Source organism: Notolepis coatsorum, assembly GCF_963971535.1.
Source record: "Notolepis coatsorum genome assembly, chromosome: 7".
Classification (NCBI taxonomy): Eukaryota; Metazoa; Chordata; class Actinopteri; order Aulopiformes; family Paralepididae; genus Notolepis; species Notolepis coatsorum.
This window is the reverse complement of record NC_140171.1, coordinates 153629883-153651885: the sequence shown is the minus strand read 5'-3', so window position 1 is coordinate 153651885 and position 22003 is coordinate 153629883. Positions and strand designations below refer to the sequence as shown.

General features: G+C 43.7%; 1 pseudogene across 1 annotated transcript in view; it reads left to right on the top strand.

Annotated features, from left to right (window-relative positions):
• LOC311231817 overlaps positions 1 to 22003 on the top strand; it is a 101803-nt pseudogene that overhangs the window by 22453 nt on the left and 57347 nt on the right. Inside the window, exon 3 of the transcript in view lies at positions 7547 to 7673. The product of the transcript in view is annotated as an uncharacterized misc_RNA (transcript). The remainder of the gene's footprint in view (positions 1 to 7546; positions 7674 to 22003) is intronic.

Sequence of the window (22003 nt, the reverse complement as noted above, 5' to 3'; positions counted from 1 at the left end):
GTGTCCTTTGTCTCTCTGTCTCTCTGTGTCTCTGTGTCTCTCTGTCTCTGTGTGTCTCTGTGTGTCTCTGTGTCTCTGTGTCTCTGTGTCTCTCTGTCTCTGTGTGTCTCTGTGTGTCTCTGTGTCTCTCTGTTGTGTCTCTGTGTGTCTCTGTGTCTCTGTGTCTCTCTGTTGTGTCTCTGTGTGTCTCTGTGTGTCTCTGTGTGTCTCTGTGTCTCTCTGTTGTGTCTCTGTGTGTCTCTCTGTGTCTCTGTGTGTCTCTGTGTCTCTCTGTTGTGTCTCTGTGTGTCTCTGTGTGTCTCTGTGTCTCTCTGTGTCTCTCTGTCTCTGTGTGTCTCTGTGTGTCTCTGTGTCTCTCTGTCTATGTCTCTCTGTATCTCTGTCTCTCTGTGTCTCTGTCTCTCTCTGTGTCTCTGTGTCTCTGTGTCTCTGTGTCTCTCTGTGTCTCTGTGTCTCTGTCTCTCTGTGTCTCTATGTATCCTCTGTATCTCTCTGTGTCTCTGTCTCTCTGTCTCTCTGTGTCTCTGTGTCTCTGTGTCTCTGTGTCTCTGTGTCTCTGTGTCTCTGTATCTCTGTCTCTGTGTCTCTGTGTCTCCATGTCCTCTGTCATCTCTGTGTCTCTATGTGTCTCTGTGTCTGTGTCTCTCTGTGTCTCTGTGTCTCTGTGTCTCTGTCTCTGTGTCTCTGTGTCTCTGTGTCTCTGTCTCTGTGTCTCTGTCTCTCTGTGTCTCTGTGTCTCTGTGTCCTCTGTCATCTCTGTGTCTCTGTCTCTCTGTGTCTCTGTGTCTCTCTGTCTCTGTGTCTCTGTGTCTCTGTGTCTCTGTGTCTCTGTCTCTCTGTGTCTCTCTGTCTCTGTGTCTCTGTATCTCTGTGTCTATGTGTCTCTGTGTCTATGTGTCCTCTGTATCTCTGTCTCTGTCATCTCTGTGTCTCTCTGTGTATCTGTGTCTCTGTGTCTCTCTGTCTCTGTGTCTCTGTCTCTCTTGTCTCTCTGTGTCTCTTGTCTCTCTGTGTCTCTGTGTCTCTCTGTGTCTCTCTGTGTCTCTGTGTCTCTGTGTCTCTGTATCTCTGTCTCTCTGTGTCTCTGTGTCTCTCTGTCTCTGTGTCTCTGTGTCTCTGTCATCTCTGTGTCTCTGTGTCTCTGTGTCTCTCTGTCTCTGTGTGTCTCTGTGTCTCTCTGTTGTGTCTCTGTGTGTCTCTGTGTGTCTCTGTGTCTCTCTGTTGTGTCTCTGTCTCTCTGTGTCTCTGTGTCTCTGTGTCTCTCTGTTGTGTCTCTGTGTCTCTGTCTCTCTGTCTCTCTGTGTCTCTGTGTCTCTGTGTCTCTCTGTTGTGTCTCTGTCTCTCTGTGTCTCTGTCTCTCTGTGTCTCTGTGTCTCTGTGTCTCTGTGTCTCTCTGTGTCTCTGTGTCTCTGTGTCTCTCTGTGTCTCTGTGTCTCTGTCTCTCTGTGTCTCTCTGTGTCTCTGTGTCTCTGTGTCTCTGTGTCTCTCTGTGTCTCTGTGTCTCTGTATCTCTCTGTGTCTCTGTGTCTCTGTGTCTCTGTGTCTCTGTGTCTCTGTGACCTCTCTGTGTCTCTGTGACCTCTATGTCATCTGTGACCTCTGCTTCCTCACAGTCACACGCCTTCTTCTAAAGGCCAGTGAGCAGCAAGCACATCAGGAAGTGGAAACCTGGCTGTGCAATCGCTGTTACAAACAATTACGTTTGACCCATCCTGTATTACTGCAGTATTTCTGTGGTAAATTGCTATACTGTATCTCTATAGTGGGTATGAAAAAAAACTACAGGAGGAATATATATATAAATATATTACATAAGTAAATATAAATATAGGTTTTTTTTTGTTGGCGGGTCCAAAATGTATGTTATTCACATTTGCATGTTTGCATGTATCCCCTCCCTACTTCCCATTTCCCCACGTGGAATGCACCTGATTGGATAAATGGCATGCTGGTGCTCTAGTGAGACATCTAGTGGCCGAATGTTATCAATAGCACCTTTCAAATATTTATATTTCTTTAAAGAAATTGGAACAGGAGTTTCATTGTAACAGTAGAAGTTGAGTACTTTATTATCTAAAGATGGTGAGTTAGAGTGTTGTGTTCATTCACAGTTAAAGACAGTAGAGGTTGAGTACTTTATTATCTAAAGATGGTGAGTTAGAGTGTTGTGTTCATTCACAGTTAAAGACAGTAGAGGTTGAGTAATTTATTATCTAAAGTTAGAGTGTTGTGTTCATTCACAGTTAAAGACAGTAGAGGTTGAGTAATTTATTATCTAAAGTTAGAGTGTTGTGTTCATTCACAGTTAAAGACAGTAGAGGTTGAGTAATTTATTATCTAAAGTTAGAGTGTTGTGTTCATTCACAGTTAAAGACAGTAGAGTTTGAGTACTTTATTATCTACAGTAAAGATGGTAAGTTAGAGTGTTGTGTTCATTCATAGTTAAAGACAGTAGAGGTTGAGTACTTTATTATCTAAAGATGGTAAGTTAGAGTGTTGTGTTCATTCATAGTTAAAGACAGTAGAGGTTGAGTACTTTATTATCTAAAGATGGTGAGTTAGAGTGTTGTGTTCATTCATATTTAAAGACAGTAGAGGTTGAGTACTTTATTATCTAAAGATGGTAAGTTAGAGTGTTGTGTTCATTCATATTTAAAGACAGTAGAGGTTGAGTACTTTATTATCTAAAGATGGTAAGTTAGAGTGTTGTGTTCATTCACAGTTAAAGACAGTAGAGGCTGAGTACTTTATTATCTAAAGATGGTAAGTTAGAGTGTTGTGTTCATTCATAGTTAAAGACAGTAGAGGTTGTGTTACGGTTTGTATGCGACCCCAATAGCACAACACAAGACAGGTATGAGAGTTAGCCAAAACAAGGGCATAATTTATTTACAAACAAAAAAGCGGCACTGTCCCTTTAAGGGAGAACAAAAATACACAGGTGAATCCTCTAGAGTCCATGACTGAAATGAAAGTTCTGAGTCTGGTCCTGTTCAGACTCACCAGAACACTTGCCGACGGGCAACACAGCAAACAGGGGTCCATGAAAAATGAGTGAGAACATAGGCATCCTCCCGTGGAGGCATAGCGAGCGATGACGATGCCTCACACCAGGAACAGTTAGGGGGAGGAGTCAGGAGGGGTCAGGGGGAGGAGTCAGGATCAGTCAGGGGGAGGAGTCAGGATCAGTCAGGTGGTGCAGATGGAGGGAGAGCGGATGGACCTGATTGATCCATGAGATCTAAGTGATGGAGAGACTGACGTTGAGACGACAGAGGGAGAGGTGTGAGGAGAGGTGGGGGAGAGAGCAGGAGTCGGCGGCGAGGACCACAAGGTGACAGGGTGAAACATGGAGAGAGATAAACGGTGAATGATCCTTTTCCTTTTGTCTTATTTTCATCTATTTATTTTATTATTCCATGAGTGTTGTTTCTGTTCGCAGGTGTTGGATTGCATTTTTAAAGTTTAAATGGCCGATTCTGTGCTTGCATGGTATTTTATAAAATTGATTTAGGTTTGAATGAAAAGTATCGATTTTGGCACCGTTTGAAAACATTGCATTGTTTTAAAGTATCAGTTTTGACACCAGAATCTAAATAATTCTAGAATTATACCCAACCGCGGCACGTGGTGTAGTGGTTAAACACTGTCGCCTTACAGCAAGAAGGTCCAGGGTTCGATTCCCGCTTGGGGACCAGGTTTCCATGATGCCAGGTACCCAGGTGGGGTATCTCCCGGGCCGTTCTGTGTGTAGTTTGCATGTTCTCCCCGTGCTCGCAAGGGTTTCCTCCCCGATAAGATAAACCCAATGGAAAAACATGCACAACAACAGATCGCTAACGCTGTGGCGTCCTTGATGAAGACGGACAGGAGCACTTGGATTGGTCCCCTGGCGCGGCTCACGTTGACGCCTGTCTGCTCCCGGCTGCCCATGGGGGGGAAGGACGACGGGATGGGTTAATCGCAGAGACGAATCGCATGCATGCATCGCATGACCTCTGAGCAGGTCCTAAATTATTATTATTATTATTATTAACCCTAGCAGCACCTTACACTCTGTACTGTAGTCAACCCTAGCAGCACCTTACACTCTGTACTGTAGTCAACCCTAGCAGCACCTTATACTCTGTACTGTAGTCAACCCTAGCAGCACCTTACACTCTGTACTGTAGTCAACCCTAGCAGCACCTTATACTCTGTACTGTAGTCAACCCTAGCAGCACCTTATACTCTGTACTGTAGTCAACCCTAGCAGCACAGACCTTATACTCTGCTACTGTAGTCAACCCTAGCCGCACCTTATACTCTGTACTGTAGTCAACCCTAGCAGCACCTTATACTCTGTACTGTAGTCAACCCTAGCAGCACATTATACTCTGTACTGTAGTCAACCCTAGCAGCACAGACCTTATACTCTGCTACTGTAGTCAACCCTAGCCGCACCTTATACTCTGTACTGTAGTCAACCCTAGCAGCACCTTATACTCTGTACTGTAGTCAACCCTAGCAGCACCTTATACTCTGTACTGTAGTCAACCCTAGCAGCACCTTATACTCTGTACTGTAGTCAACCCTAGCAGCACCTTATACTCTGTACTGTAGTCAACCCTAGCAGCACCTTACACTCTGTACTGTAGTCAACCCTAGCAGCACCTTATACTCTGTACTGTAGTCAACCCTAGCAGCACCTTATACTCTGTACTGTAGTCAACCCTAGCAGCACATTATACTCTGTACTGTAGTCAACCCTAGCAGCACCTTATACTCTGTACTGTAGTCAACCCTAGCAGCACCTTATACTCTGTACTGTAGTCAACCCTAGCAGCACCTTATACTCTGTACTGTAGTCAACCCTAGCAGCACCTTACACTCTGTACTGTAGTCAACCCTAGCAGCACCTTATACTCTGTACTGTAGTCAACCCTAGCAGCACCTTATACTCTGTACTGTAGTCAACCCTAGCAGCACCTTATACTCTGTACTGTAGTCAACCCTAGCAGCACCTTATACTCTGTACTGTAGTCAACCCTAGCAGCACCTTATACTCTGCTACTGTAGTCAACCCTAGCATCACCTTATACTCTGTACTGTAGTCAACCCTAGCAGCACCGTATACTCTGTACTGTAGTCAACCCTAGCAGCACCTTACACTCTGTACTGTAGTCAACCCTAGCAGCACCTTATACTCTGTACTGTAGTCAACCCTAGCAGCACCTTATACTCTGTACTGTAGTCAACCCTAGCAGCACCTTACACTCTGTACTGTAGTCAACCCTAGCAGCACCTTATACTCTGTACTGTAGTCAACCCTAGCAGCACCTTATACTCTGTACTGTAGTCAACCCTAGCAGCACCTTATACTCTGTACTGTAGTCAACCCTAGCAGCACCTTATACTCTGTACTGTAGTCAACCCTAGCAGCACCTTATACTCTGTACTGTAGTCAACCCTAGCAGCACCTTACACTCTGTACTGCAAGTCGTTAGCTGGTTAGACTGCAGGTCATAAATACAAGACCAGTTTTACAAGACGTTCAAGATAGATGATGGAGTCGACTTTCACTGATCTGTCCTCTTGTGCTTCCTGTGTGTCCGTGTGTCCGTGTGTGTGTGTGTGTGTGTGTGTGTGTGTGTGTGTGTGTGTGTGTGTGTGTGTGTGTGTGTGTGTGTGTGTGTGTGTGTGTGTGTGTGTGTGTGTGTGTGTGTGTGTGTGTGTGTGTGTGTGTGTGTGTGTGTGTGTGTGTGTGTGTGTGTGTGTGTGTGTGTGTGTGTGTGTGTGTGTGTGTGTGTGTGTGTGTGTGTGTGTGTGTGTGTGTGTGTGTGTGTGTGTGTGTGTGTGTGCGTGCGTGCGTGCGTGCGTGCGTGCGTGCGTGCGTGCGTGCGTGTGTGTGTGAGCTGTAACTGCAACAGTGCTGTATAAGCACACCAGTGTGAAGCCATTATATGTTCAATCTGTGTAGTGACAATTCACTGTTCTCTGATATTTCAGCAAATACCCCCGATGTTGTTGTTGTTAATGAGAATAACAGAGAGGTTCTCATCCTAGAAGTTGGCTGTACGTTTGTCTACAGTCTAGATTCAAGAAGCCTTTACAATCAAAATGTTGAAGTATCAACTGTTAGAGCAGCGGTTCTCAACAGGGGTGCCACGGCACCCTAGGGTGCCCGAGAGAGCTGTCAGGGGTGCCTTGAGATAAAAAAATAATTATTATTTTTGGATTACAGAAGATTATCACTAAAGTGCTATCTGTTGCAGCTGCACTGTTTTCCATGAAAATACCATATTTGGATAAGTTTGACCATTTCTCAAAATCTGAAAATCATTATTTAATAAAACACAGAAAAGGATCACCAAGTTACTCTGGATAAAAAAAACCTTTACAGACAACATTGAGACATAGCTTCCTGACACATCTCCATCCAAACTCTTGGAAGAACTCATTGAAATCTCATCTGATACAACCTGGAGAGCTCGTTTCAGAGTGTGGTGCTGAGTACCAAGTATCTCATGATGCAGCAGTTAAGGTGTTGATACCATTCAGCACCACATATCTGTGTGAAGCTGGCTTTTCATCCATGACAGCTCTGAAAACAAAATATAGGGCCAAGTTGAGCCTTGAGGATGACATGCGTGTTGCCTTGTCAAAGATCTCCCTGCGTATTGACCGTATTATTAGCCAGCAGCAGCAGACCTCGCATTGAGCTAGAAATGTCCACTGAGTGAACGATTACTTATTTTCTGTATTAATTTATATTTTTTGAGAAATGGTAACGTGGTGATCCTTTTCTGTATTTAAAAAAAATACATGATTTTCTGTTTTTGAGAAATGGTCAAACTTATCCAAATATGCTATTGTTATGGAAAAGTGTGCAGCTGCAACAGATAGCACTTTAGTGATCATTTTCTGTAATTTTATTTAAAGAAATATGCTATTTGATTTACTACTACAAGCAGTGTAATGTCAACAGTACTAAGCCATTTAGACCTGAAACACCTGTTAATAATGCATTATATAGCCTGCATTTACACACAAATGTGTTTCCCCGTTTCTTAAATAAACATTATTTTGAAAGCAAGCACTTTTGCCATCATTGTAGCAAAAAAGACAGGACCGGAAAAGTCTTTATCGTATGTAGGGGTGCCCTGGAATATTTTATTGAACACAGGGGTGCCTTGGCAGCAGAAAGATTGAGAACCCCTGTTTAGAGCATACCATATCACAACTGGGCTACAACTGTAAACTTTTAGTCTTCATATAAGTATAAGTCTTCAGATGGCCGGTCTTCCGAAGGGAAGAGCCAAACAGTTAGCAAGATATTGCTCAGTGTCAGCTATTATTGGCAGCCGCGCAATTTGGAGAAGACGCTGCTATCTGTACCCATGAGCTGTGTGTTGATTGTTGATTGTGTAATTTTGGTTGCCATTGTCAATTTGGGCACGAATGTATCAGAATGACCCACAATGTACAAGTGCACTGATAATATTTGTGTCCTTTAAACATTGTCTTTACGTGGACATAAATAAAGATTGTAAATGTGTGTGTCCAGGACCACGCGGTGGGTAACAGTGGCAGCAGCCGGGCGCCGTCGGAGGAGTCGAAACAGGACCAGTCCAGGATCAGCCGCTTGGAGAGGCAGGCCCACGACTTCCTCAATGCTGTATTCCACAGAAACGGTGAGACTACACACACACACACACACACACACACACACACACACACACACACACACACACACACACACACACACACACACACACACACACACACACACACACACACACACACACACACACACACACACACACACACACAGACACACACACCAGTGTTAATTTTGTCAACGGAAATTATGACTAAAGATGTTCGTCAACGAAGCTTTTTCCCCCGATGACAACGAGACGTGACGTCACGTTACTGTTGATAATGTGACACAAACGTGATTAAATAATTAATTAAATATTGTTGACCACAACTGAGGACACAAAAATGTAGTTTACAAAAACCATGACGAATTCTCTCTTAATTTATGTTGACTAAAACAAGATGAGACAAAATAATTATAACTTTTAGAATAATTCACGTTATTATTTCAGCATTTCCCATTTCCGTTTCCGGGTTAAGCTCTGCAGAGTTTATGGCCCACTAAAAGCCAAGCTACATATGTGAGGCTAAAAACCGCGTCCCAGGTCTCTCGTGACTACAGCTTATACCAACAACCATGAACGGAATCTGCTACTCTCTCAACACTCCTGCGGCAGCCGAACAGTTCTACCAAAAGAGCATAGTATTTAAGACGACGGAGGCTGAGACGATGGCTAGGCTGCAAGAAGAGCTAATAGCCTGGGACCTACTGTATATCACACAGGCTTGCTTTCCCCCGTAGATACTCCTTCGTCTGTGTACACCCACTACTATCAACATTACACATGGATACAAGGACAAGACCACGTTCACTTAACCCATCTTTCGCCAATGACGGATTCAGACGTCATTCGTCGCCATGCTTAATCTGCCAATGACGGATTACGACGTCATCGAGATCAATATTTCAAAAATCTGTCATGGCATTCATATTTCACAGACGGATCATTGACGGGTGCTGGGGATCTCCACTCAACTCTCCAACGGTTCAATATCGCCACCTGGTGGCCGATTGCCAAACCGGAAGTGGGGAAGTGGGGCCGGAAGTGCTTGGTGTCCCCCCTATTCCGTCCGCCACTCGCGATCGCTCGCGGGACTCCATCTTGACACACTGGATAATCGATTGGTTGCCATAACTCAATAAACAACGTTATTTGGACGTATATATTATTATACAACCCGGAAATGGTTCGTCTAGATCAACATCCCATAATAGCGATCTTTCTTCTCCACGCTGATCACCCAACGGTCAGAGGAAGCTGCGGTGAGTTTCAGCGTGTTTGATTATTATTATTATCCATACAAACTGCTATGATCAACATATCACCCATACTACATGATTCATTTAACGTCGGTCATTGCATTATAAACGACCCCCCCCCCCCCCCCTCCGGTCACCAGCAGATGATGAGTCATGACGTTTAGGACCTTGTACAATTGACATTTTTAATCTGACGTCAATCGCTAGCAAACTGCATTTGATGATGTAATATATGCATAAATGGCTATATCTCACGTTCTATGAATTACTGCAGAAAACGATAAAAACATATTTATACTCTAGACAGTATTTTTATATGAATGTGTGAATGAAAAAGTAAAACGTTCCTACACCCTGAACAATTGCTAATCGATGTTGAATGGGCCATAGTAATGTCAATTTTTGCAATACAATTTAAAAAGTTATAGGCTAGCCCTGCAAAGTAGGTGAACATATCCATAGACAAATAGAGCTGGCAGAGAAGGGATTAGGACGAATCAAAGTGGTGGCGGAGAATGGGTTAAAAAGGTAATGTTGGTATGAAAAGAAAAGACACAGACGAGTACTAACACAGAGTGAGATGGACCCTACTACTCGTATAAGTTGTTAATGAATCCCTTTAGCGCTTGAAGTGCACTAAAACATCGTAATGACTTTTTTTTTTATAATGTTGGGTACATGCTCAGTAGAGTTAGAACGCTCCCAGTCTTAGGGGCTGTGATATTTTGTTACCACACGTAGAAGTGCGGTGCGGTGGCAGGTTCGCTAAGCTAATGTTGTTAGCCTAATGCTCTGATGGGGGCCGCCATTTTAAGTTTTAAGTTTAAAGTGACGTCAGCGATCTACGGTTGTACTCGACGGACAAAAGGGAATGTGTGTGTGACATGTGTGAAATTTGTATAGTAGGTCCCAGTGAGAATTGCAATCAGTGTGTACTGTGTATTTACACTATCCTAATGTTGCTTTGTTGGTAAAAAAAATTATGGAATAGTCCATTCCATGTCTGACTATTTCTGAATCTATTGACCATTTCAAGGAATGTTTGGTTACTATTGGGCTTCTAGCCTTCTACTGAACTTATTGTGAATCAGCTGATAGGGTTTTGGCTAGACTATACTTAATAAATAGAATTGCATTATTTACAATATAAAATGCCTTTTTTTCATTAGCGAAAACTAGACAAAAATCATCAGTTTTTGCGACTAAATCTAGACAAAAACAAAAAAGACAAAATCGAGACTAACACTGACTAAGACTAAAATGCTCAGACATTTAGTTGACTAAAACTGACTTAACGAAAAATAAATGAAGGTGACTAAATATGATGAAAAAGAAAAAGGAGCACTTGACACATGACTAAGACTAAAACTAAAATGAAAATAGCTGCCAACATTTACACTGACACACACACACACACACACACACATAGACACACACACACACACACACATACACACACATACACACACACACATACACATGCACACACACACGCCTAACTACCTCTCTGCCTAACTACCTCTCTGCCTAACTACCTCTCTACCTAACTACCTCTCTACCTAACTACCTCTCTACCTAACTACCTCCCTGCCTAACTACCTCTATACCTAACTACCTCTCTACCTAACTACCTCTATACCTAACTACCTCTCTACCTAACTACCTCCCTACCTAACTACCTCTCTACCTAACTACCTCTCTACCTAACTACCTCTATACCTAACTACCTCTCTACCTAACTACCTCTCTACCTAACTACCTCTCTACCTAACTACCTCTCTACCTAACTACCTCTATACCTAACTACCTCTCTACCTAACTACCTCTCTACCTAACTACCTCTCTACCTAACTACCTCTATACCTAACTACCTCTCTACCTAACTACCTATCTACCTAATTACCTCTCTACCTAACTACCTCTCTACCTAACTACCTCTCTACCTAACTACCTCTCTACCTAACTACCTCTCTACCTAACTACCTCCCTACCTAACTACCTCTCTGCCTAACTACCTCTCTACCTAACTACCTATCTACCTAACGATCTTCCCGCCTAACTACCCACCCAAAACAGTTTAGAATTTTGGCATAATATATAAAAATGTATTGCCATTGTTTTTTGATGAAATGCCCCATTTCTGAAATACATTCCTATTACATAGTGTTTTATTTACACCTGTCCAACTGACCAGACCCTCAGCTGTATCTGATTCTGTTGTTTGTTTTTGTATTCATATCTGTGACTCTGCACGGTCAAACATATTCATATCTGTGACTCTGCACGGTCAAACATATTCATATCTGTGACTCTGGTCAAACACGCCTTGTTGAACCGCCACGATCCCTGAAAAAAACTGTTGCGATATTCTGAAATAGGTTGATTTTTTTGTCCTTTGAAATCTGTCTCCTTATTTACAAAACTTAATCCGACCTGTAAATATGTTAATTATTGTTAGATAGTCCGGCTGTATTATTTCCCACGCTGTGTGAAAAAACTACAGTTGTGTCCGAGTGGGATTGGTACTTTCTTTTCGATGACGGAGACGAGATGACAGCCGGCATCAAATCCATTCTGAGAAAGAGACAACGGAACCCAGTACTTTGTGGGCGGTGTGCAAAAATATGCAGATATTAAATATCTTTAGAACCGTTTGTGTTCAATTGTATCTACATCGGGTGATTCTCTTCTCTCCGTGAACATTTAAAGTGTATCTCCGTTAGGGTTGGGTACCGGTACCTGTGAATCGATACCGGTACCCAACGGTACCTATTTTCAGGTAATTTAGTCTCTAAAAATGTTATCTACCTACCTCAGTTGTAAAAAAAATCCAAACTAGGGATGTCCGATATTATCGGCCGATATGTGATATCGGAAATTATCGGTATCGGTTTTCAAAAAAAGAATATATTTTTTTTTACATTTATTTAACCTTTATTTACTCAGGCAAGTAAGTAAGAACAAATTCTGATTTAATTTATTGTCAAAAGTATGCATAATGTTTCCACGACAAGAGATATGTAAGGGATAATGTATAGCTACGAGGTCATTGTCGCTAAATAATTGACCGACACAGAGTTTAAAATACCGAGGCGCCTCGCCGAGGTGGTTTAACTCTTCTGCCCCCTTAGCGACTATTTTGTGTTTTTTGCCTATATTTTTTTGTGTTTCTGTGTACAACGATGGCTGTGTTGATTATTATGTCATGAAATTGTGTCCGTTTGCTTATTTTCCATATATTCACAGAATTTGAAAAGATTAGATTTTGAAACCCTCTAACACAAAAGTTAACAATATTAGCTTTCAAACCGTCCATAGTGGTTTATTTCTTGCCATTAGGGTTAGGGTTAGGGTTAGGGTTAGGGTTACCCAGAGAGAAAGATTAGGAGAAGGTAAAATATCATCCCTGTGCCCGTGCCCACCCCAACACTTGCTCAACAGTCCCCTAACCTAACCCCAACCCTAACCCTAACCCCAACCCTAACCCAAACCCTAACCCTAACCCCAACCCTAACCCGAACCCTAACCCTAACCCCAACCCTAACCCTAACCCTAACCCTAACCATAACCCTACAAACGGAATTATTTGGAGTCTTTGAAAGATATGTTGAGTTAGGTTCATAGTGGTATTCATAAAAAAAAGAATTGGAACGAAATATTACAAATTAAGTTTTTTATGACCTTGAACGTGATGCAATCTTTTCATGCACTAAGGTGACAACTCTGTCAGTTACTTAACAAGGCACAAGGGTTAAACGTCAGTAGGGTGACCAGATGCAAAAAGTCCAAAAGCAGGACAACAGTAAGATTTTGGTGTGACAAAGTGGGACAAATAGATAATGTAATTTTTTTTATTAGAATAAGTCGTCTTCGGGCGGTCAGGTGGCGTAACAGAGATTGCGTTTGTCACCAAACCCCGTAGCGGCTGGATTCACCTGTTCGAATCCAGCTCACAGCTCCGGGGTTGTCACCAGCTTGGCTGGCCGTTCACACTAATACAATTGGCAGTATTAGAGGGTGGGAGAAGCTGGCGGGGTGGGTCCGGGTCGTTGTAAATAGATAAAGGTTAAATCAAAATAAATACAAATTAAATACAGAATTATTATATTATAGAATTATATCTCTCCACATTCATCTTGGCACTGGCAGCCGGCTTGTTACCACCTAACATCTGTTTTAAATATTCAAACTTTATCACTTGACAGGAATGTCTTGTGTTCGATATTTTCTTTTTGCTTCGAAAAGAGGGACATCCTCTCAATATGTGGGACGCGGTCTCAAATGGTGGGACAGTACAACCAAAAGGGGGACACCTGGTCACCCTAATTACGTCAGTGAAGGTCAATTATTTTGCTACAATGACCGAGTATAGGCTATACATTATCCCGCTTATTACATGGCTAACTTACTAACAATATACCTAATTCATTTTACGAGATCAAATGCAGACGCAGTTCTGTTCTGTCGCTCCCGCTGTCATCGCCGACAGCTTGCACTGATGACTGAATGCAGCTGTGCATATGCTAAGCAGCTGAAACAGTGTGTGTCAGTGGGCTTGATTACTCCAGCTGCGAAAAACAATAATCACCGGTGGTTATTGAAAAATAATTCACCGCTGTCGGGGGCTATTGACCAATCACAATCAAGCATTTCGGCGAATGTTAAAACGCCATGTAATAAGTAATGTTAATTACCTGAAATTATTCCGTTTTGGGGGGGGGGGGGGGGGGGGGGGGGACCCTGGATATATCGGTATCGGTTGATATCGGTATCGGAAATTAAGAGTAAAAAGGCCAATATCGAAAATCCCTAGTCCAAACTTCTAATTATTTATTATCATTATAATTTATTTAGAACAATTTGTTAATATATATATAATATATAATATTGCAGAGAGCGTTGTCTGCATCTAGCTTTGTTTTTTTTATCTACTTTTTCTCCCATTTTCTATTTTTCTCCCATCCCAATTTCGTATTGTCCAATTCTACCCTCCCCTGTCTTGAACGTTGTTAGGCCATGCCTCCCACAAGCCGGCTGCAATGTGGACCAAGCCTTGCATCACGTGTCCCCTCCGGTACTGTCGCAGCTGTCGCATCTTTTCACCTGCACAGCGCGATCTCTCAGCGGCGAGGGTCTGCGTGGGAGGGTCACGCCACCCTCGTTGCTTCCTGATTCTGCTGCGCAGGCGCACCAACCGACCTGTAGGAGTTGCTGTCCACAACGTCCGATCCACACCCACCAGCTTCCCACCCCCTAATACTGCCAATTGTATTAGTATGAGCGATCAGCCAAGCTGGTAGCAACGCCGAGAGCTGGGCTCGAACCCAGCATCTCCTGCATTAGTGGCGAGCGCCTTGCCCACTGCGCCACTTAGCCGCCCTGCATCTAGCTTTGTAAAGTGTAACCACACTTGCGACCGTTTTCGGCTTGCCATTGACCCGACTGCTTTGTTGTTGAATCAAGTAAAATCCTAGGTAAGCCTAGGTATTGTGCGTGTGAACGTTGACGTGAGGCAGACTTCATAGGTTTCGTTTCGTGAATCGGTACTTGGTTGTACCGACGTGATTCGGTCGATACCCTTAAAAGTACAGGATTCGGTACCCATCCCTATAAGGAGCTTGTCCCTGGTTTTACAATAAAATGGCTACTTGATACGATGCAGAGAGGGACATTAATAGGAGCCCACAACAGAAAAGGAGGAGAGCTATATAATGGAGGGGCCTTTTGTGTGTGTGTGTTTTGTGTGTGTGGAGGGGGAGGGTAAATTGCAGGGAGATATTGGTCCAAATATGAAGGCAACATCTAAATGTATGTATTCTCCCTCCCCCTCTCCCGCTGTGTGTGTGTGTGTGTGTGTGAGTTTTTATAGTTGAAACGCATACGTTCAGTCTAGTGTTTTTGATTTAACGTTCCGGTGTGATCACTTTTTCCTCTAACAGAATAATAACCTCTTTTGTCATTGGCAGCTCTTTGTTGTCTGTTTTTACACAGTGGGGATTTAACTGAAAGTTAAACTGTAAGACTGTAAGACTGTAAACTGTCTCTCACATCATCACATCATGATGACAGAGCCATGTCTGCTCTCCTGCAGCGCACCTGGAGGAGGTTTTAGGCGGGGGGGGGGGGCGTCTATATTAATCCCAGCCGAAGAGTGCAAGAGCGCTTCCGCATTTTGCCCTGATTGGCCCCGGTAACGTCCTCCAAATGCGCATTTTCTTTTTCCCCGCTCAGACGCCGAAATGGAATACATGTATATTATCGCGACGCGGACCAGATTCACTCGCAACGCCATAACGTTATTTCCCTGTACATTGCAACGTTAACACAACGCAGCTGTCAACTGTACTTTACATATTATCCAAACGAGGACCACATAACGCCATAACGTTATTTCGCTGTACATTGTAACGTTACATATTATCCAAACGAGGACCACATAACGCCATAACGTTATTTCGCTGTACATTGTAACGTTACATATTATCCAAACGAGGACCACATAACGCCATAACGTTATTTCGCTGTACATTGTAACGTTAACACAACGCAGCTGTCAGCTGTACTTTCATAACGCCATAACGTTATTTCGCTGTACATTAACACAACGCAGCTGTCAACTGTACTTTGTAACGTTATGTTATTTCGGGCATTCATAACGTTATTTCGCGCGACTGTACATTGTAGCCCAGCTGTCAACTGTACATTGTAACGTGCAACTGTACTTTGTAACGTTAACACAACGCAGCTGATCGATTGATTGAAAAGTTTATTAACAGATTGCAGAATGGGTACAGTACAGTACAGCTCAAAACATACAATTACCAAAGTAAACAAACCCTGGTCACACAATACAGCAATTACAATTAAAACTCATAGTTACATGTTGTCTAGTCAATGTAGTCCTTGTATCAAGAAGTCAATCAACCAGTCTCCTTAATTTCTTATTGTTTCTGGTGGTGGAGACTATACCCTGTGGTTTACATTTGGATCACTGATTGGGCCTTTGCTGCATAATTAAAATAATTGAAGACACACATCACTTTGAAGGTGACTTTTTATTAATTCAGTACACTCACCAGAGGTCTGAACAGGGGAGACTGTTATAGCAAAATCAATTGTATAAATATCAGATTAGCCTATTTTATAACCCCTCAACCTCAAACATTCCATTTGAACAACCTTTGAAATTCACATATTTGATATTCACATAGATGTACAGTATTTTCGCAATAAAACATACCCCATAATACGCCCATGAAGAATAGAAACATGTACCGGATGGTCTCAGCCTTTCAGTTTAATGTTGCCATTACAACACCACAGCTGTTCCCTGTTTGGTAATGGTAAACACCTCAAATGCCCCACAAAGTCTGCTTTGTTCACCATCTACATACATCCGTTTCATCCACCATCATGTCTGACTGCAACACGGCTGTGGCATAATATCCATTCATGTCGATGGACGTACTGGTAGCCTGCAGTATCCTCAAGCAACTCATGTAAAGTTGAACACAATATGAAAAAGAAAAAAAACAACAAAAGAAATATGACTAATGCCAACTTTATACAACAACGAAAAAAGTTACTGGGCATTGTTCATAGAGTGAAGGTAAAACCAAGACCAAGCGAGGACCTCATGCGCATGCGCGGCGAGCACCTGGGCGAAGGAAAAGGAAATGCGCATTGGTTACCGGCGAATGGGGAAGAATGCGGAAGCGCTCTTGCACTCTTCGGCTGGGATTAATATAGACGCGGGGGGGCATAGGTGTATTGCAATGGCCTGTGGGTAAAGTAGCACTGCCTGTGTTGTTAAGAAAAACAGCTCCAAGTCTTTGAAGGTCTCAATAGAGCTGTTGTGGTATATCATCATCATCATGGTCAATACGACAGATTGAAAAGTATCCGCCTGATTTGTACAGCTGATGGCTTATTCTGAAGGTATGCACCTGTACCTCCACATCAAAAACAATTCCACAAGACCCCACAGTCTGTGCCTGCTCACTGCAACCCTACTCTCCTGTGCTGCTGCTACACACAGTATGACACCTGAATTGACCCAAGGATCATCTCATCTCATCATCTCACCTTCCTTCCATGTCCACTTATGTTCACAGGTCCTAGGGCTGGGGGGCGATATGGCCTAAAAATGTAATCTCCGATTTTTTCACACCACATCCGATTTACGATTTTAATAGATTTTTTCTCTCTTAAAAACTAGAAACGCAAAGGAAATCATTCAAATAAGCTTTGTTTTTATTTGACACAAAAAATGATCAAACCAAGATGAATTTCCCTATTTGGGATTGAAGTGCAAACCTAACTTTCACCAATCTTCACTTACAATTTTTTTATTATATATATATACAAGAATGAATTACCCTATTGGGATTAATAAAGTGCAAATCTAATTATTTTTTATTTTTTTTAAATTCGATCAAATCGATTAATCGCCCAGCCCTAACATGTCCTCCTCACGACAGGACGATAGGATTGTGAACAGCCCCTTTAAGTTCTGCAGCCTATACTGATGTAGACGTGGCTCCCATCTAGATACGCTGTAGGGTGTTGTCAGCCAGCTCCAGTGTTAGCTACCGTGTGGACCACCGTGAGAACTCTGCCTGGGAAACAAGAGAAAATGGCTTGCGCTGAGAGGAAGTGTTCCTATGAGAACGTGTCAATTAGCACAAACACAAACCCAACCATACCATACCACACCATGCTAGACCGTGGCTAGCCCCAGCCAGGCTGAACATAGCTAATGGAGTCACAAACCATACCATACCATACCATGCTAGACCGTGGCTAGCCCCAGCCAGACTGAACATAGCTAACGGAGATGTTATGTACTAGAGGCCTGATCACTCTGTGTCACGGGGCATGTAGGTGAGGGCTGCCACTTAGTTAATTAGTGCTGATTGGTTACCTGCTGGGAGGTTTAAAACCAGCCAGGCACACACACATGCAGGGTCTGTGTTTTAGAAGAGTGTGGGTTACCAGATAGATTGTCACGTTCTTCCAGTCCTTATCCTTTTAGCTTACACTAGTAATTCCTTAATATAGTAGCACTTTGAGTTAATACACAGGTTTTGGTGTCGGTTTTGCACATAGGTTGCGGGCCTTGAGCCAGGGTCGTAACAATTGGGGGCTCGTCCGGGATCTTTTACCCCTAGAACTTTGTTTGGTGTTTTTTTTTTTGTATTGCACGGGGTGTCATCATATTATGGTTTGGGTGGTGTTCGTTACATTTGGTGTAACGTGGGGGCTGAGCCATTTCATCAAACAGGTGAGTATGCCGTATTTGTTTGTAATTTGATGTGACTACTTATGCTGTTAAAATATATAGTTTAGTAGGCACCACATGTAGATAGGGACATTATTTTCTGGTTGTGGGTTAGCGTCCGGTGCACCACGTACTCCTGGGGCGGTCAATGAAATGATTGTATATGATCTTTGACTGGTAGCAGGTGTGGTTGAAGAAAGTTAGGTCTACAGGGCATTAGTTTAAGGGTAGGTAGGTTAGGGCGGCCAGGAAACACAGGTAGTGTGGTAGGGCTTGAATTAGTGTTTCTTAGGGTAGACATGTGGTAGGCCGGGTTTTTTTTTCTTCTGCAGTTTAGACGTAGAAGCATATGTGGTCACATCAGGTTAGAAGGCGCACCTGTTTGGGATTGTTTGTTGGATGTATTTTGTTTTGTTTGTTTGAGTGTTTGTTGAGCATACCTGGTAGCACCTAACACCCTGAGTGTATGACACGTCTATTTGGGGTGGGTGTGGTTTTTTTTTTTTTGTTTTTTTTTTACGTCCTTGAAATGTGCGCTCCGTAGCACACATTGCCACAGCGTCCCTTTATGGTTGTTATTAGTGGCTTTGGCATTCTGTATGGTTCTTCAGTGGTTCTTCAGTGGTTCTTCATGGTTCTTCAGTGGTTCTTCGTGGTTCTTCAGTGGTTCGTTAGTGGTTCTTTGTGACTGTGAGGTAGGGTGTGTAGCTTGGGGTGGCTGGTTCAGTGACAATGGCTTCCATCAGGGACTTTGTTGATCGCCCGTCTCATGACTTGTTAGAGAAGTTTTCCAAAGAACAACTGCTAGAACTTGCTGTACACTACAGGGTGGAGCTTTCTGCAGGGGAGAAACGTTTGAAGCCGTCTGCCTTGAGTGCGTTAAGGGTGTTACTCGTTAGGGAGCAGGTGCTTGAGGAGAGGGTGGAGGAGCCTCCTTCGTCTGGCGCGTCTCCGCTATTACCTGGTGTAGAGGGTGAGTGGAGGATAAGGGAGTTGGAGTTTAAGGAAAGGCAGCTAGAGCGGGAGCGTGAGGAGAGGAGAGAGGAGCGTGAGCTTAAAGAGAGGAAAGAGGAGCGGGAGCTTAAGGAGAAACAAATGTTGTTGGAGCACGAGCGTGCACAGAAGGAGCTTGAATATAAGCATGCTGCCTTACAGGCGGGTGTTCTGCATCCAGAGTCACGTTCCGGTTTTGATGTAGGCAGGAATATTAGGATGGTGCCTCCGTTTTTTGAGAAAGACGTGGAAAGATATTTTCCCCTGTTTGAACGGGTGGCAACCACATTGAAGTGGCCTGATACCGCCTGGACACTGCTGCTGCAATGTGTTTTGGTTGGTAGGGCACAAGAAGCCTACACTGCTCTGTCCCTTGAACAAAGCGCTGATTATGAACTTGTTAAAGCTTCCATATTGAGGGCTTATGAGTTGGTCCCCGAGGCCTATCGTCAGCGTTTTAGAGGTTATCGTAGGCAGGAGGGGCAGTCTTATGTTGAATTTGGAAAAGAGAAGGAGAACCTGTTTGACCGGTGGTGCACCTCGCAAAAAGCAGAGTCAAGGGAGCAGCTCAGACAGTTGGTTCTCCTAGAGGAATTTAAAAGGTGTGTTCCTGATAACGTGTCCACACATCTAAATGAGCATAAGGTATCGAAGATAGCCGACGCTGCTGTCTTGGCTGATGAGTTTGTGTTAACACACAAATCTGTCTTTGTAGAGGAGGGCCGTGTGGAGTCCAGGGGTAGTAGGCGTCCTTCTCAGGGGAGCCGGCTCCCGGCACCCGTGTCTGCTGGTCGGTTTACTTCGACTCCTAGGCAAGGTGGCTCTGCTAGTGCATTCCCAGAGGGGGTTATCTGTTTTTACTGTAAGGAGCCTGGTCATATCGTTGCTGGATGCCCTGTGCTTAAGCAGAAAAATGTAAAAACGGTGGCTCTGGTAGAAATCATGGACAGGACACCTATGCCGACGTTAGAGGGTGGGGTGCGAAGTATCAAAGGTGCAGACAGGGAGCTAGAGGGCTCCTCAACATTTATGATGGATGGATTTGTTTCACTGGTTGGTGCATTAGGATCAAGGCAGGCTATTACAATATGGAGAGATACAGGAGCTTTCCAGTCTCTCATTCTGGATGGGATTTTGCCATTTTCGGAAGATTCTTCATTGCATTCCGGTGCCATTGTTCAGGGCTTTGGAGGAGGCTTTGTGAATACTCCTTTGCATGAGGTCTCGCTAAACTCTCCCTTAGTATCAGGCAATGTTGTCGTAGGAGTGTGTTCTCACATTCCCATAAAGGGGGTGTCCTTCATTCTAGGGAACGATTTGGCCGGTGGCAAAGTGCTGGCTACTCCAGTTGTAATTCCCGTCCCTGTAGTTTCTGAGGTTCCTGATGAGCTCGCACAGAAGCATCCAGGAGTGTTTCCTGTGTGTGCGGTAACACGTGCAATGTCAAAGGTCAAATGTGACACCCATGAGGTTGTTAACTTAGATGGTGATATGACACTTAGTGACACGTTCTTTGTTGAGTTGAAAAGTGGCCCTGATGAGGGTTTTGGTAAGGTGATACCGTCTCATGAGCAGTTGGTACTAGAGCAAAACAAGGATGTCTCCTTGTCGTCCCTCTTTGAAGAGGCGGTTTTAGAGGATGCAATGGTAGATACGTCTCAAGGATACTTTGTTAGCAATGACGTGCTCATGAGAAAGTGGACACCACCTAACCTGTCCAGTCTGGATGACTGGGGCAGTGTGTTTCAGATTGTTGTTCCAGCCGTGTATCGTCCTGATATACTGCATCTAGCACATGATCATGATCTTGCTGGTCACATGGGGGTCAGGAAGACTTATGACCATGTGCTGAGACATTTTTGTTGGCCTGGTTTGAAGTCAGATGTGGCACAATATTGTCGCTCGTGCCATGTGTGTCAGGTGGTTGGTAAACCAAACCAGAAGATCCCTCAGGCTCCTCTGCAGCCTATCCCTGCCGTTGGGGAACCTTTTGAGCATATCCTCATTGACTGTGTTGGTCCCCTCCCTCGAACTAAGACAGGGAACCAGTACCTTTTGACTATTATGTGTGCAGCGACCCGTTTTCCTGAAGCCATTCCTTTACGCAAGATCACAGCCCCAGCTATATCCAAAGCTCTGGTTAGGTTTTTTTCGACTTTTGGTCTACCAAAGGTCATTCAATCAGATCAAGGGTCTAACTTCATGTCCCGTCTCTTTGCTCAGGTCCTCCAGCAGTTGTCTATCCAGCATTGCCCTTCCTCTGCCTATCATCCAGAGTCCCAGGGGGCGCTGGAGAGATTTCACCAGACTATCAAAACAATGCTGCGGGCATATTGTACGGAGTTCGACAAAGACTGGGATGATGGAATTCCTTTGCTTCTGTTTGCTGCTAGGGAGGTAACCCAGGAGTCTCTTGGATTCAGCCCGGCTGAGCTGGTGTTCGGCCACACAGTGAGGGGTCCTTTGAAACTGCTGAAGGAAAAGTGGTTGGCTGACCAGACTCCTTCCTCTACTAATTTGTTGGACTATGTGTGTGACTTCAGGCTTAAGCTTAGTAGAGCATGTGAACTAGCGAAAGAGAACCTAAAGGTAGCCCAAGGAAAAATGAAGGTGTGGTATGATAGGCGGGCCCGACATAGGGTGTTCTCACCGGGAGACAAGGTGTTGGTTCTCTCGCCTATTCTTGGGTCTGCATTACAGGCTAAATACAGTGGGCCATACTCCATTGAGCGCAAAGTTGGTGAGGTCGACTACTTGATTAAAACTCCCGACCGCAGGCGCAAGAGTAGATTATGTCACGTCAATATGTTGAAGACGTACAATGATAG